Genomic DNA, 14,610 nt, shown 5'->3' with positions numbered 1-14,610 from the left:
AGTTGGAAAATGTTCGGAAAATTTGTGCGCACGATAACTCTTGAACGGAGTAACCGATTTGGCCCACACTTTGTACATCATGAAAGTTCTACCAGACTAAGATGAAGTTTAAATATGGACTCAATCGGTCCACTCCTTCGGGTACCTCTCACACAAAATTTCGGAAAAGTTCAGTTTAGGACCTGCTCTCGAATCGCTTTGATTTTTGTTTTAGCAACTTGTATTCGCTGTCCCCCATACGACGGTACATAAGGGGCAAGTCCATACTTCCTGAGAAAATAGCCCGAAAGGTGCAAAAAACACCTATGACACCGTGTGTAGTGGTTGGAGCGTAAGATAAATCTCGAACGGATCTGCCAATTCGGTCCAAAATTTGGCCTTCTTAATATTTTGTCCAAACATAGTTTAAGTTCGATGATAAACCATGTCGGTCCACTCCTTCCGGTACCTCCCTCGCAAAAAATTCAAAAATCTTCGGAAAAAATATGCGCACGATAACTCTTGAAGGGAGTGACTGATGTAATCCATACTCTGCACATCCTAATATATCTACCAGATATAGATCAGGTTCGAATGTGGACTATATTTGTGCACTCCTTTGGGTACCTCCCACACAAAATTTGGGATAAGTTCACCTTAAGACCTGCTCTCGAATCACTTTGATTTTTGTTGAAGCGATTTGCATTCGCTACCTCCATTGCGAAGGTAAAAGTTTTTTTCAGGAACAGTAGTGGGATTCTGTAACTCATTTTTGCTGTTATCGATAATTGTCGGTAAAATTAAAATGCTTATAATTTCGATAATTAACGAAATTTTTCGGTAAGCTAACGATGAATAAAAAGTAGTCGCTAGTCTCTACCGACATAAACAGTGATGCCAACTTTTCTTTGTGTTTTTAGTCATAATTTTGCAATTTAATTTTACCGATTTTTGTCGGTAACAGCAAAAATGAGTTACAGAATCCCACTACAGGTCCATATTTCTTGGGAAAACATCATGGTAGAATAAGAAAAGGTAGCAGCAATACACAACTGACTGAACTGGGTTGTAACGTTAGTGTCAAATTTCATATGACATTTTATACATTTATTTCTATTTCGATGTACATTAGGGACATATATTTTTTGGGGAAAAAAATATATCATTCGGAAAAAAACATTTCCCAGAAAGACTTCTTCATATCAATGATATGTAACCTCCTCCAAGTTCGAACGATAAGCCGCGCAGTAAATCCCCGCTTGTAGAGGCGATACAACGTTTGTTAATATGTGAGGTATTTTGTTAAAATTTAAAAAAATAAAGCCCTAATAAGCATGTGCTTCTTTGATTTCTAAAACAAAACATTGAAACAGTTTCACCTTTTTCTATGAATTTCCAGCGACCCCAAACTTTTCTGCAAGAATTCTACTTTCTGCGACAATTTATGCATTTAGTGGAATGATGTGGAAACAAAAAAATTGAAAATGTAACGAATTTTCATTCATGTTTTCCAAAATATTCAACCAAATGTGAAAAATTAATAGTTTTTTAAATTCCAATAATTTATAGACATTTCCTTGTTTTGTTTACAAATACAACTGGCAGTAACGTTACAAACAAAAACAAATTCCTTTGTGGTTGTTGTTCGAGTTGTATTTGTTGTAGTATTTACTTTACCTTATATTTGTTTTACCATGGGAAAACATCCAGAAAGGTGTATGTGGCTCTCGAACTGTTCTACCGATTTGGTGCAACATTTTGCCTTCGTCATATTTTATCCAAACTTAGTTTCATGGGGCAATACCGGTCACCAACTTCCGGTACTTCTCCCCAATATTTAAAAAATGCCACTAAAATGTTAGGACGATATCACTTGAATGGTGCAACCAATTTGGTCCAAACTTTGGATCTCCTAATATGTTGTCAAAATTTAGTTTAACTTCTAAAATGGCCCATATCGGTCCATCCTAAGAGTACCTCCCCCACGAACTTTCAACATTTGTGTTAATTTTTAATCCACATTTTTGTCGGCAAGTTCAAATGTTGAAAAAGGGCCACAAAATTCTGAAGAGACTCTAAATACATTCTATCTGTCCTTAGATGAAAGTTTCAATTCACATTGGCTGAGGGTATACCTCTGTCGGCATAGCCGACTGACGGCTCCGCGAAAAATGGCCCCAATGCAAAATTGCCCCAAAGCAAAAGTGCAAAATGACCCTAAAAAATTGTGTACATTACAACAACACGCAATTTGGGGCAGTTTTTCACAATTTTTTGGGGTATTTTTGCACCAAAAAAATTGGGGCATAATTGCATTTCAATAAAAATGAAATATGACCCCAAATATTAAAAATGCAAAAAGGCCCCAAAATTATTTTCTGTCGATGTTTGGGGCATTTTGCGTTTCTGAGATATTTTTCAAAAATGAAAATTAAATTTTACAAAAATTTGTTTTATATTTATAATCGTACAATAGCAATTTACGTTTTACTCCGTTGTAAAATAAATCAACTTTGCAAACCATTTATTCTTAGATGTTCTGTGGAAGTCGTAAGAAGTGTGAACTTATAATTAGAACAAGTAAGAACGGCGTTAAGTTCGGCCGGGCCGAACTTGTTATACCCTCCACCACAAGTTGTATTGAAGTGAAATGGAATAATTAGTTTCCTTTCGTGTATGAAGAAGAGTTAATACTAAATTTCAGCAATTTCGGTAAAACAATGTGAGGCACCATTCTATGGGGGCTATTTCAAAACGTCGATCTATACCGACAAATTTCTGACGGAAAGTTTTTAGGCTCAAAGAAGACTAAATACAAAATTTCCTATATTTCGGTAAGAGAATGTGGCTAAAACTTAAAAAATACCGAAAATCAAGAAGTACGCTTCTATGGGGATTTAGAAAGACGTGTACCTATACAGATAATACTCTTCCGGAATATTTTATAACTCTTGGAAGACGAAATAACGAATTTCAGCCATTTCGGTTGGATATTGACGTCACAATTTTCAGTATTACGAAAATCGGGAAGTAACTTTCTATGGGGGCTATATCGAAACGTGGACCTATACCGACGAATTTTAGTCAGAAATGGGGCAATATGAAAGCGTGGACCTGTACAGACATATTTCTGGCGAACAGTTTTATAGCACATTGAAGACTAAATACCAAATTTCAGCCATTTTGGTGGAATATTAAAGACACAACCTTCAAAAAAACAGGTACCTCCCGATGGGGGCTATATGAAGGCCTGGACCTATACCGAGAAATTTAAAGGGGAAGCTTGAGTACCCCCAACGAAGTCTAAATACCAAATTTCAGCCATTTCGGTGGAATATTGAGGCCACAACGTTCAAAATACCGAAAATCGGGAGGTACCGTTCTATGGGGGTTATATGAAGGCATGGACCGATACCGACAAAGTTCTGGGGGAAAGTTTTATACCACCAACGTAGACTAAGTACCAAATTTCAGCCATTTTGGTAGGATAATGAAGCTAAAACCTTCAAAATACCGAAAATCGGGAGGTACCGTTCTATGGGGGCTATATGAAGGTGTGGACCGATACCCACAAAATTCTGGGGGAAAGTTTTATACCCCAAAAGAAGACTACGTACCAAATTTCAGCCATTTTGGTAGGATAATGAAGGTAAAACCCTAAAAATACCGAAAATCGGGAGGTACCGTTCTATGGGGGCTATATCAAAACGTGGACCGATATATCCCATTTTCAATAACAACCATCCTGCAAGTAATAAAAGCTTTTGTACCAAATTTGGACTCTCTATCTTTAAAATTGCGAGCTGTATCTTGATTTCAACAGACAGACAGACGGACGGACGGACGGACGGACGGACATGGTCAAATAGACATAGAATTTTATGCTGATCAATAATATATATACTTTATAGGGTCTCCGACGAATATTTCGATGTGTTACAAACGGAATGACAAATTTAATTATACCCTCCATATGGTGGAGGGTATAAAAAGGAAAGAAAAAGTATAGAGGGCGTATTGGAGAGCATTTGATGTTAGTATGTTTATAAGATAACTGAAATATTATAATAAAAAACAGATATTATGAACGGTTTGAAATCGATTTTTATTTGTAATACTTGTGAAGGAGCATTGGTGAGATTGTTTTAAAAATCGCGCGATACTCCTTCACAAGTATTACAAATAAAAATCGATTTCAAACAGTTCATAATATCTGTTTTTTGTTTTAAAAATTGATTTCAAATTTGTGAATGAGCATTGGTGAGATTGTCTTAAAAATCGCGCGATTTTTAAAAAAAATTCACCTATGCTCCTTCACAAGTATTACAAATAAAAATCGATTTCACACAGTTTATAAAATCTGTTTTTATGTGAAATAACTATGCGGGGGAAAGATTGTATGATTAATAAATCGGAGAAGCCACTAGAGAAACTTAAAAAATCGCGCGATTTTTTAATTTTCTCTAGTGGCTTCTCCGATTTATTAATCATACAACCTTTCCCCGCTTAATTATTATATATTAAAATAGATTCTAGTTTGCAATATCATACAAGTTACTTCAATTGTATCTGTTTTAATTGTGTCGATATATTTAGATTTTTATCAGAAAGTTGGAAGAAATGGTGTGAATATGTATTATGGAAGGACAATTTTTAAACTGTTGTGGTGCTTCCTTGCAAACAGTTAAAGTGTTGTTCAACATTGGGTAAATCGAAACATTTTATTTGTCCTTACTGCATAGAAAATGTAAACGATACTATGGTTGATTGTTTTTATATTACCAATAAAAATTATAAAATTTTTGGGGCGAAATTGCATTTTTTATTTTGGGGTAAAACTTCATTAGGCAAAATTACCCCAAACTTGGGGCAATTTTTCATTTTATTGTTGGGGCAATATTGCATTATTTCATTATACTGTTACGGAATTAGATTTAACTAATGTCCGTGTAGACGTTGTTTTATTCCCCGATACGACTTGTAGTCTCTAGTTAGCACGCAGCTCTTATTTAACCGATCTGTTCAGTTCAACGCTTAAAACACAACTCACCCAATGTTGCCATTCGTAACTCTACTTATACCCAAAATCTCCTTGGTCTAGAAATATCTAGAAATATGGCAACAACTCGAATCTGTGCAGTGAACACACAGACTCACATTCGCACTAAGCGAACATCCATACTCACATACATACAAGCACAGTAATGACGTAACTACAACAACAAACAACTACACGAAATACAATTATTGTTGCAAAACAAAACAAACAAAAGAACATTAACAAAAGGTAATGTAACGACTAGAATGATGAAGAGAGTTCTACATGGTAGTTGTTGTTGCTTAAATAAAGTAACTGCGTAATAAAAACTTTACGTTACAATTCAAATTTTTAAATTAACGGAAATTAAACTAAACTAACTTAAACCTATCAGTTACATTCGTAACATTGCCTCCCGCTTAAGCCTGTTCGTCCCGAATAGGCACAGTTCCCTCTCGGTGGTATGGGCATTGGTAACACTGCCTCCCGCTTAAGCCTGTTTCTCTTGACTAGACGCAGTTCTCGTTCCGTAGTGGTGGCAACCGATTCAGATGTACCCTCTACTGCGTCAGCTCTGGACTTCTGCTCTTCTGGACGTTGCTTTCTCTCCAGGAATCTTGACGTTATACCTTCTTTCTTTGTGGTCACCTTCCTAAGTGCCACCTGGTCTTCATCGGACTTGTCCTTCCTTGGTGTACGGCCGCTTTTCGATGGACGTTTTCTCGACGTACATCTTCGCTTTTTCCTCCTCGTTGCGAGATTTTTCCGCTTTCGTACTGGCCATTTTTCGGCGGCTTCCACCTTCAGCGTACGGACATCTACAGCGATTTCGTCAGATTCTGCGCTAGGGCGACACATGCTTTTCTTCTCTTTGTAGCCCACATTAATCGGTATTTCCACATTGGACCAAGTCATCACACGGTGCTTTATGTCCAGGTTTATATCGAAGGCAATCATGAAGTCTACACCAAGTATAACTTCGTCCACAATATCGGCCACTATAAAATCGAAATTTACCGATTTTCTACCCATGCTCAGCCTTTGGTAGGTCTTTCCATGCACCGTTGTAGTCTCGCCTGTGGCCGTCCGCAATTTGACTCCATTTAACGGCAATACCTTCCCTTTTACCAAATCCGGTCTAATAATGTACTTTGTTGCACCGGTGTCCAATGTCAAGGTACGCAATACACCATTGATAAAGCCTTTAACCGTTAAGTTGTGGTTCTTCTGCTGGACTATGGCTATAGAAATTGTGGGACCATCATTTTCATCCTCCGCCAGCGATGTCTCGTGATTGACGGAATTCACTTTATTTGATTCACCTGATGTCTCTCTTTCCAGATTCTTGGCCACCGGTTGGTCGTCACTTTTTGAAGGCGATGAGGCTGATCTGGGCCTTGCTTGTTGCAATCTGCATTCTTGGGCCATGTGTCCAATTTTCCGACAATTATAACAAGTCTTTTTCGTTCTAGCAGCCCCTCGTTTCACACGCATCAGTGCATCTTTCAGCAGGTCGACAACGGTCTGGGAATTGTTGTCCTCAACTTGCAGCCTCCGCACGTTGTAAGCTTTAGGTTTCACCAGCATCTTCGCGGTTTCTTGGGCCAGGGCAAATGACACGGTTTCTGCAAATGTTCCCATCGGTGTCGCATACGTCGCAAATTTTATCTCTGGATCACGAATACCACTAGCAAATGTCTCGATCTTTATGCGGTCCACCAATGGATGTGTCTCTCCTGGATATGCCAGCTGCGCTAATCGCTCTATATCAGCCGCAAAGTCTTGTAAGGTCTCATTTGGCTTCTGGACTCTTCCCCTCAGTTCCATTCGGTAGATCTCTTGCTTGTGTTCACTACCGTACTTCCGTTCAAGAGCAGCCATTATATCTCCATAGTTGTTCCTAGAAGCGGCGGGAATACTCTGTAATACGTCAGCAGCATCACCCTTCAATGCCATAAGGAGTGATACCGCCTTGTCGTTATCGTTCCAAGAATCTCTAGCAGCCAATGTCTCGAACTGTAATTTGAACACATTTAAAGAGGTAGAGCAGTCGAACACTGGATGCTTGATTTTTATCATGTTATGAGTAGCTCTCACTGGGCCACCTTTGATTTCCAGTTCCGACATTTTCTTCTCCAGGTTCACAAATTTCTCGTCATGGGCCAGAAATTTCTCGTCAACAGACAGAATCTTTTTATCCAACTCTTTAATTTGCACCTCCATGTTTTCTACTCTCTTTTCAATCACTATCGTGATGTTCTCGAGTTTCTCGTTAATTTTTCTAGAATTCTCTTCCAACTCCTCTTTTAAGTTTCTTGAATTTTCTTCAAACATCCTAGAATTTTCTGCCATTAAGTTTTCGGTGATTTTTCTAGAGTTCTCCTCCAACTTTTCCTCTAATTTTCTGGAATATTCTTCACTCTTTCTGGAATTTTCTTCCATTTTAGCATCTAATTTCTCCATCATAAGTCTGGAAGTTTCTTCATTTTTCTTATTCATTTCCATGGAGCTACCTTCTATTTTCTTAATTTCCAGCATCATCATAGCCAGCATTGATTTCAAATCGTCTCCACTGGCAGCTACCGATGAAACTTCCTCAACGGAGGATTCGCCCTTTGCCGATAAATCGACTTCCTCCTTACTGTCGAACTCATATGCGTCGATGTTCATTCCACGGCGCTCGAACTCTTCCAACAGGCGTTTTTGTAGTTCGGCCTTGTTGCCAGTAGAACACAACTCCAACTTACTTAGCTCCTTCTTCAAGTCTTCCACTCGTAGATCCTTAAACTTCATTGTAGGATGATCGTAATCCCACTTCTGACACCAATTGTTACGGAATTAGATTTAACTAATGTCCGTGTAGACGTTGTTTTATTCCCCGATACGATTTGTACCAAATAAAACAGGGTTCGTTTTAGATTACGTTTCTACAATGCTTTATTTACTTTATTACACTTATTCAGAACCGACTTTAATTACAAAGCACACAGCAAGTCTCTAGTTAGCACGCAGCTCTTATTTAACCGATCTGTTCAGTTCAACGCTTAAAACACAACTCACCCAATGTTGCCATTCGTAACTCTACTTATACCCAAAATCTCCTTGGTCTAGAAATATCTAGAAATATGGCAACAACTCGAATCTGTGCAGTGAACACACAGACTCACATTCGCACTAAGCGAACATCCATACTCACATACATACAAGCACAGTAATGACGTAACTACAACAACAAACAACTACACGAAATACAAGAAGTAGGAACTAAACGATAATTACATTATTGTTGCAAAACAAAACAAACAAAAGAACATTAACAAAAGGTAATGTAACGACTAGAATGATGAAGAGAGTTCTACATGGTAGTTGTTGTTGCTTAAATAAAGTAACTGCGTAATAAAAACTTTACGTTACAATTCAAATTTTTAAATTAACGGAAATTAAACTAAACTAACTTAAACCTATCAGTTACATTCGTAACAATACAGTTTCACCCCAAATTTGGGACCATTTTTCACAATGCCTTTTGGGGCCATATTTCCTGGGGCCATTTTTCGCGGAGCCCCGACTGACACTTTTTTACTTGTTTAATATACAGTGACACAGAAAAGTATACATACACCCTACAAAAATGCAGTTTTGGCTAAATCGTTGGGTTTTTACAGCAACAACTGCACTGTGTGGCTCCTTGGTGACAAAATAACCATAATTACACAAATTTATTTTAATCTAATGCGTATATTTAATACAATTGAAGAAATTCAATTTTCACAACACAGAAAAGTATACATACACCCCAAGGAAATACGAGTATTATCGTAAAATTTATGGAATTAGTAGCAAAATTTATACATTTTTTAGTTTTGGCGAATGTCTCTGAGAATCTATTCACTTCCTGAGAAATCTGAGGGAAAAAGTTCATTTATCGACGTTCAGGAAGGTATATTACGCACAAAAACAACTTCTCAAGATTTGCCATCTGATACGAATTTTGTGCTTTTTAAAAACTACAATACCTAAAAACGCAAAAAATTAAGCAAGGGTCAGCTTTAACGAGGTATATAAGAAATTTGACCTTAAATAACGGCATTTGACCCCCAACAATTATTTTCTTTTCCCTAAAATATATCTCAGACACCCAGAGACATTCGCCAAAACTAAAAAATGTATAAATTTTGCTACTAATTCCATAAATTTTACGATAATACTCGTATTTCCTTGGGGTGTATGTATACTTTTCTGTGTTGTGAAAATTGAATTTCTTCAATTGTATTAAATATACGCATTAGATTAAAATAAATTTGTGTAATTATGGTTATTTTGTCACCAAGGAGCCACACAGTGCAGTTGTTGCTGTAAATACCCCAACGATTTAGCCAAAACTGCATTTTTGTAGGGTGTATGTATACTTTTCTGTGTCACTGTACATTTCCTAACTAGGCGTTTACACCAGACAGTTTGTCTTCAAATACAACTCTGATTTACTAACACATACATACATTTGTAGTTTGTCTCCCAGTTGTCCATCATTTTTTCACAGACAGTAGGGAAGGCAAATTTTTGACATTTTTGTAAAAATAAGTGAAATAATAATTGAAATGTGTTGAAAACAAAAGAACATGAACAAAAACGAAATATTTGAACAGAAAACAAAAAGAAATCGACGATTTTCATTCAAAATTTTACAACTGTTTTTGCAGTTGTCGGGACGCCTACATCAAACAGGCAAGTTGTTGGATTTTGACAATCAATACATGAAGTCAACTGTCCTGTCATTTGTAAACGCAGGGTAATTCAAAATACACATTTGTATATTTTTACATGTTGTGATATTAATAGGCCAAATGACATCAACAACAACATATGTATACATAAATCTATATTAATAAAAGAGTAAAGTGATTGACTGACTGGCATACTTGGTCTGTTCCATGACAGAACTACCAGGTAGTGGTATCACACCAGCTGATCGAATATGGAAAGTCAAATCCCTTTATAAAAAATTATTTTTGTTGTAATTTCTCCAACAACATAAAGAATATTTTGACATAACATATTCAAAATTTTACGATACCACTACCTGGGTAATTGTGCCATGGTCTGTTCCTTTACTTTTGAAAATGGTAAAACCGGCAAAAGTGGTAAACTGCTCCCATTTGAATTGCATGGTGCTGAAGTAAAGAAACGCTTTTCGAGTAAAAAGTGGTAAAACTTAGCAATCGCAGTTTTAATGAAAGAAACTGAAGTGGATAGGTTAGGTTCAGGATGCGCAGCTGCCATGTTGGCAGCTACTCCACTCGGAGACCTTGAGGTCCATTGTGATCATCCAAACTATTAAATTATGTGTGTTGTAGAGGTGAAAGATGTTGTATTGATGTGTGGTTTGGGCTATTTGATTGTAGATGCTGGATATGGCTATGTGTGTTGATGTTGGTTGAGTTGTAGATGGTGATGATGTGTAACTGATGGCTATATGGTGATTTGTGCATTCAGGTGATGACAAGGAGATATGTAGATGATGATGCGTGGCTATTTAGATGATGATAGTGTATGTGAAGGTATTGGTGATGTGGAGGACAAGTGATGTGGTGCCTGTTGTGGATAGAGCTGTGTGGTGCTGTGTACCTGTGGATGATGATATATGTCTGTTGATGTGATGTGCTGTGTGGGAGGAAAATTATTATGTTGGAAAGGTTGGACAGGAAGGGAAGCGGAAGTTGATATGACAAGAGAGAAGAGTAAGAATAATTAGAATGATTAGTGACTGTATTGGAGAAGTCAGGTTATTTAAAGAGGGAAGATGGTTTAGTAGCTAACTACGATTTAATTACTAATGGTTTTAGGTCTGTGTTGGCCTGCCCCAGAGCATCTTAAGGCTCTTGCAGTAAACCACCAACACTGTAGGGTCAATAGAGGCGAAGTAGGAAAGAGATTCAATCACATGTTCACCAAATAGTCTATGTCTTTTGACCATCAGTCTAGGACATCTACATAGAAGGTGCTCGATTGTCTCCGTTTCCTCCTCATCCTCACATAACCTACAGTACTCAATGTTATTGCCATCCCACTTGCAAGTCATGGATCTTATTCCGCAGTGACCGGTTATTACCCCCACAGCGGTTCTGATTTGCACAGCGAGAGGAGGGACGAAGTTCTACGCCATGAGATAACCGGCCAGATTGACTTAGATACCTTACAACCAGGCACATCCTGCCAAACTTTAACGGTTTTCTCTGCGTGGAGCTTACTGAGTTTGTCGAGGAAGAAGCAGAGAGGTGGCTTGACACTATCCTCTACCGTGAGGTCCGAGGATTGGGATCCTCTTCTAGCCAGTTCATCAACTATCTCGTTTCCCTCAACATTGCAATGCCCTGGAACCCAACAAAACCTAACAACTACATATGTTACATGTTTTTAAGAGAGACCTGCATCTTTGAACAATCCTGTATTTAATACTGTATGACCCTAACGCTTTTAGGGCAGCCTGACTGTCCACGTAAACAGTGACTGCCTTATCTATAAGGTCCGTCATTCCCACTATTAATTCCAAGGCTTTCAAACCCGCAAAAACTTCTGCCTGAAAAACACTACAGTTGTCATTAAGCTTATATGAGTTCCTGATGTCTAATTCTTCACAGAACACACCAGATCCCGTGCCTTCCTCCATCTTCGACCCATCGGTGAAGATCGACAGGCTGTCGGGAAGTGGTCCGCCTCGTGTCCAATCACTCCTGTCGGGGATTAATACGTCAGCTGTGTCAAAGTCCAGGCTTGATGAGATGTAGTCAGTCTCATCTCTCCTGGCTCTTAGTCCAATCTGGCTACAAATCCGCTGTAGAACACTAGCATGTCCAAGATGTGAACCACGCCACGCAGATCGTGAAGCTCGATACTGTACAAGTATGTCCAAAGGTTGGACGTTCAGTATGGCATTCAATGCGGCCTGAGGGGTGCTTCTTGCTGCTCCAGTAACGAGTACTGACGCAGCTCTTTGCACAGTAGCTAATTTGGACAGATTGGAATTATTGCCTAGGGCATGCCACCAAACGAGACAACCATAGGACAGAATGGGACTGACCACTGTCCTATACAGCCAATGTATTACATGTGGTCTGAGGCCCCAGCTCTTGCCTATGGAGTTCTTGCAGGAATAAAGCGCGATTAAACCCCTCTTGGTGCGCTCCTCCGTGTTCCTATTCCATCTTAGCCGATGGTCCAGGATCACTCCCAGGTATTTCGCCTCCGTAGAGAGATCCAACCGCACTCCATCCAGCGTTGGCGGCACAAATTCGGCAATATTTCTTTTTCTGGTGAATAGTACCAGCTCAGTCTTCGCAGGGTTCACCCCAAGACCATTGTGGCGAGCCCAGCGAGAGAGCTTAACCAGCGCACCCTGCATCAGTTCCGACAGCGTCGACAAGAATTTTCCACTGATTAGAAGGACAACGTCGTCAGCGTATGCTACAACTTTAGTCCCTAGTCTATCAAACTCTTTGAGTATCCCATTCACCACTAGAAGCCACAGCAGTGGAGATAAGACTCCACCTTGTGGGGTGCCCCTAGTGACTGACTTCCTTACGGAACTCTCTCCAATACTGGAATTGATCAGTCTGCTTTCCAGCATTCTGTCAATCCAGTTGATTAAGATAGAGGGGACACTCAGAAGCTCTAGAGAAGAATGAATGGATTCAAGCTTCACATTATTGAACGCTAACTCTATGTCCAGAAAAGCGGCCAATGTGTGATCCAAGTTATCCATGTTCTTCTCTATATAACTCACTACCTCATGTAGCGCTGTTTCCGTCGATTTCCCTTTCATATAAGCATGCTGAGAGCTGCTTATAAGGTCACAATTTATGTACGATCTGATCTCCAAGTCGAGCAGCCTTTCTAAGGTTTTTAATAGAAAGGAGGAAAGACTTATCGGTCTGTAGTCCTTCGGCAACGCGTGGCTTGGCTTCCCAGCCTTGGGGATATAAGTCACTGTTACCTCTTTCCACAGTGCCGGTACGTGCGACAGCAATAAGCAAGCCCTAAAAATAACCTTCAGTATGGTGATCAATACCGGTGGTGCGTTCTGAAGCATCGCCGGAATGACGCCATCTGGACCAGGAGATTTGTAGGGTTGAAAAGTGCTGATCGCCCAAGAGATCCTTGAGTCACTTATCAACCTATTGACGAAGAACCTCTCATCGGGTGTATAGGTTCTGTTCGTTTCCGAGCTCGGATACGAAACAGCGTCCTTGCATCCCGGGAAATGAGCCTCTGCCAATAGATCAAGAGTCTCTAGAGCAGAGTTCGTCCACGTGCCATCATTTCGTTTGATGCTCCCAATAGGTTTGGGGTCCTTTGAGATTACCTTACTAAAGTTAATCCAGGAGTTTCTCTTAGCTTTCCTGACCTCACTTTTGTACTTATTGAAACTGTTCTTATACAGATCCCAATCCGTACTAAGTTTGGTCCTGTTCGCTTTGTTGTATGCTCTCCTGCTAACCTTCCTGAGGTTAACTAGATCTTTGTTCCACCAAGCGGGCTGTGTTCTCCTACCTGGGTAAGTTAATGGGCATGTCTTTTCATAGCAATCCCTGAGGACATTTGTGAGATCCTCAACCCGTCTGTCCACTTCCCTCTCTGTGTGAGGTTCAGATATTTCACACAGTCTTGAAGAGGCCATGGAGTTGAATTTCTCCCAATTAGTTCTCCTGGGATTCCTATGAGGTTGTTGTCGTTTACTTCCACTCGGGACTCGAAAGTGTATCGTCCTATGGTCCGAAAAGGAACATTCCTCCGATACTCTCCAGTCCGTTATGGAAGTATCCTCCATATTTGTAAGGGTGAGGTCTATTACCTCCTCCCTTACCCTATTCTGGAAGGTGGCCGTATTTCCCCCATTACACACTCGTAGATTATTAATTAAAATAAAATCGAATATGGACTCACCTCTCGTATTAGTGTCACTGCTGTCCCAGTGGAAGTGATGGGCATTTGCATCGCAGCCCATTATGAGATTACAACTGCCCGAGATCTCATCCACTAGCGTGCGCACCAATCGACTAGGTGGGTCAGGTACCTCGTACGGCATGTAGACCGAGGCTAGCACCAAGGCCCTTCCGGAGCCTACTTCCAGCCTCACTACCGCCGTGTCGCCATCACTGTAATTATAGAGATGAATAGGATTTAAACTTTTCTTCACTATAATACAAGATCTTACCTTCTCTCCATTCGACGAATAGAACAGGGAGTACCGCCCATCGTTTAGTCCAGAAACCCTATTTTTGTAGAGATAGGGTTCCTGGACCAAAGCGATGTCAATTACCGAATTTGTAAGGGAGAGAAGGAGTTCTGCAGCCGCCACCTTGCAGTGATGCAGATTGATCTGCACCACGCGAAGGCCCTGCTGCCCGAACTCCTTACTGAGGCTGCGAGAAGCGGAACCAAAGCCAACCCAACCCGAAGTCCAGCTCTCCCTTACAATTCTTGATGAACTCTGCGCTTGAAAACTGAATTGGATACTTTTGACTGTGATTCACTGTATATTTTGTAACTAGATATTTTATCTTAGTCTGTAAGGGAGAAGTCTCCCTTGTCCCGTA

This window comes from Musca autumnalis, unplaced genomic scaffold (genome assembly GCF_047663935.1).
Source record: "Musca autumnalis isolate F117 unplaced genomic scaffold, ASM4766393v1 scaffold_1, whole genome shotgun sequence".
Lineage (NCBI taxonomy): Eukaryota > Metazoa > Arthropoda > Insecta > Diptera > Muscidae > Musca > Musca autumnalis.
Note: the sequence above shows the minus strand (reverse complement) of the source record.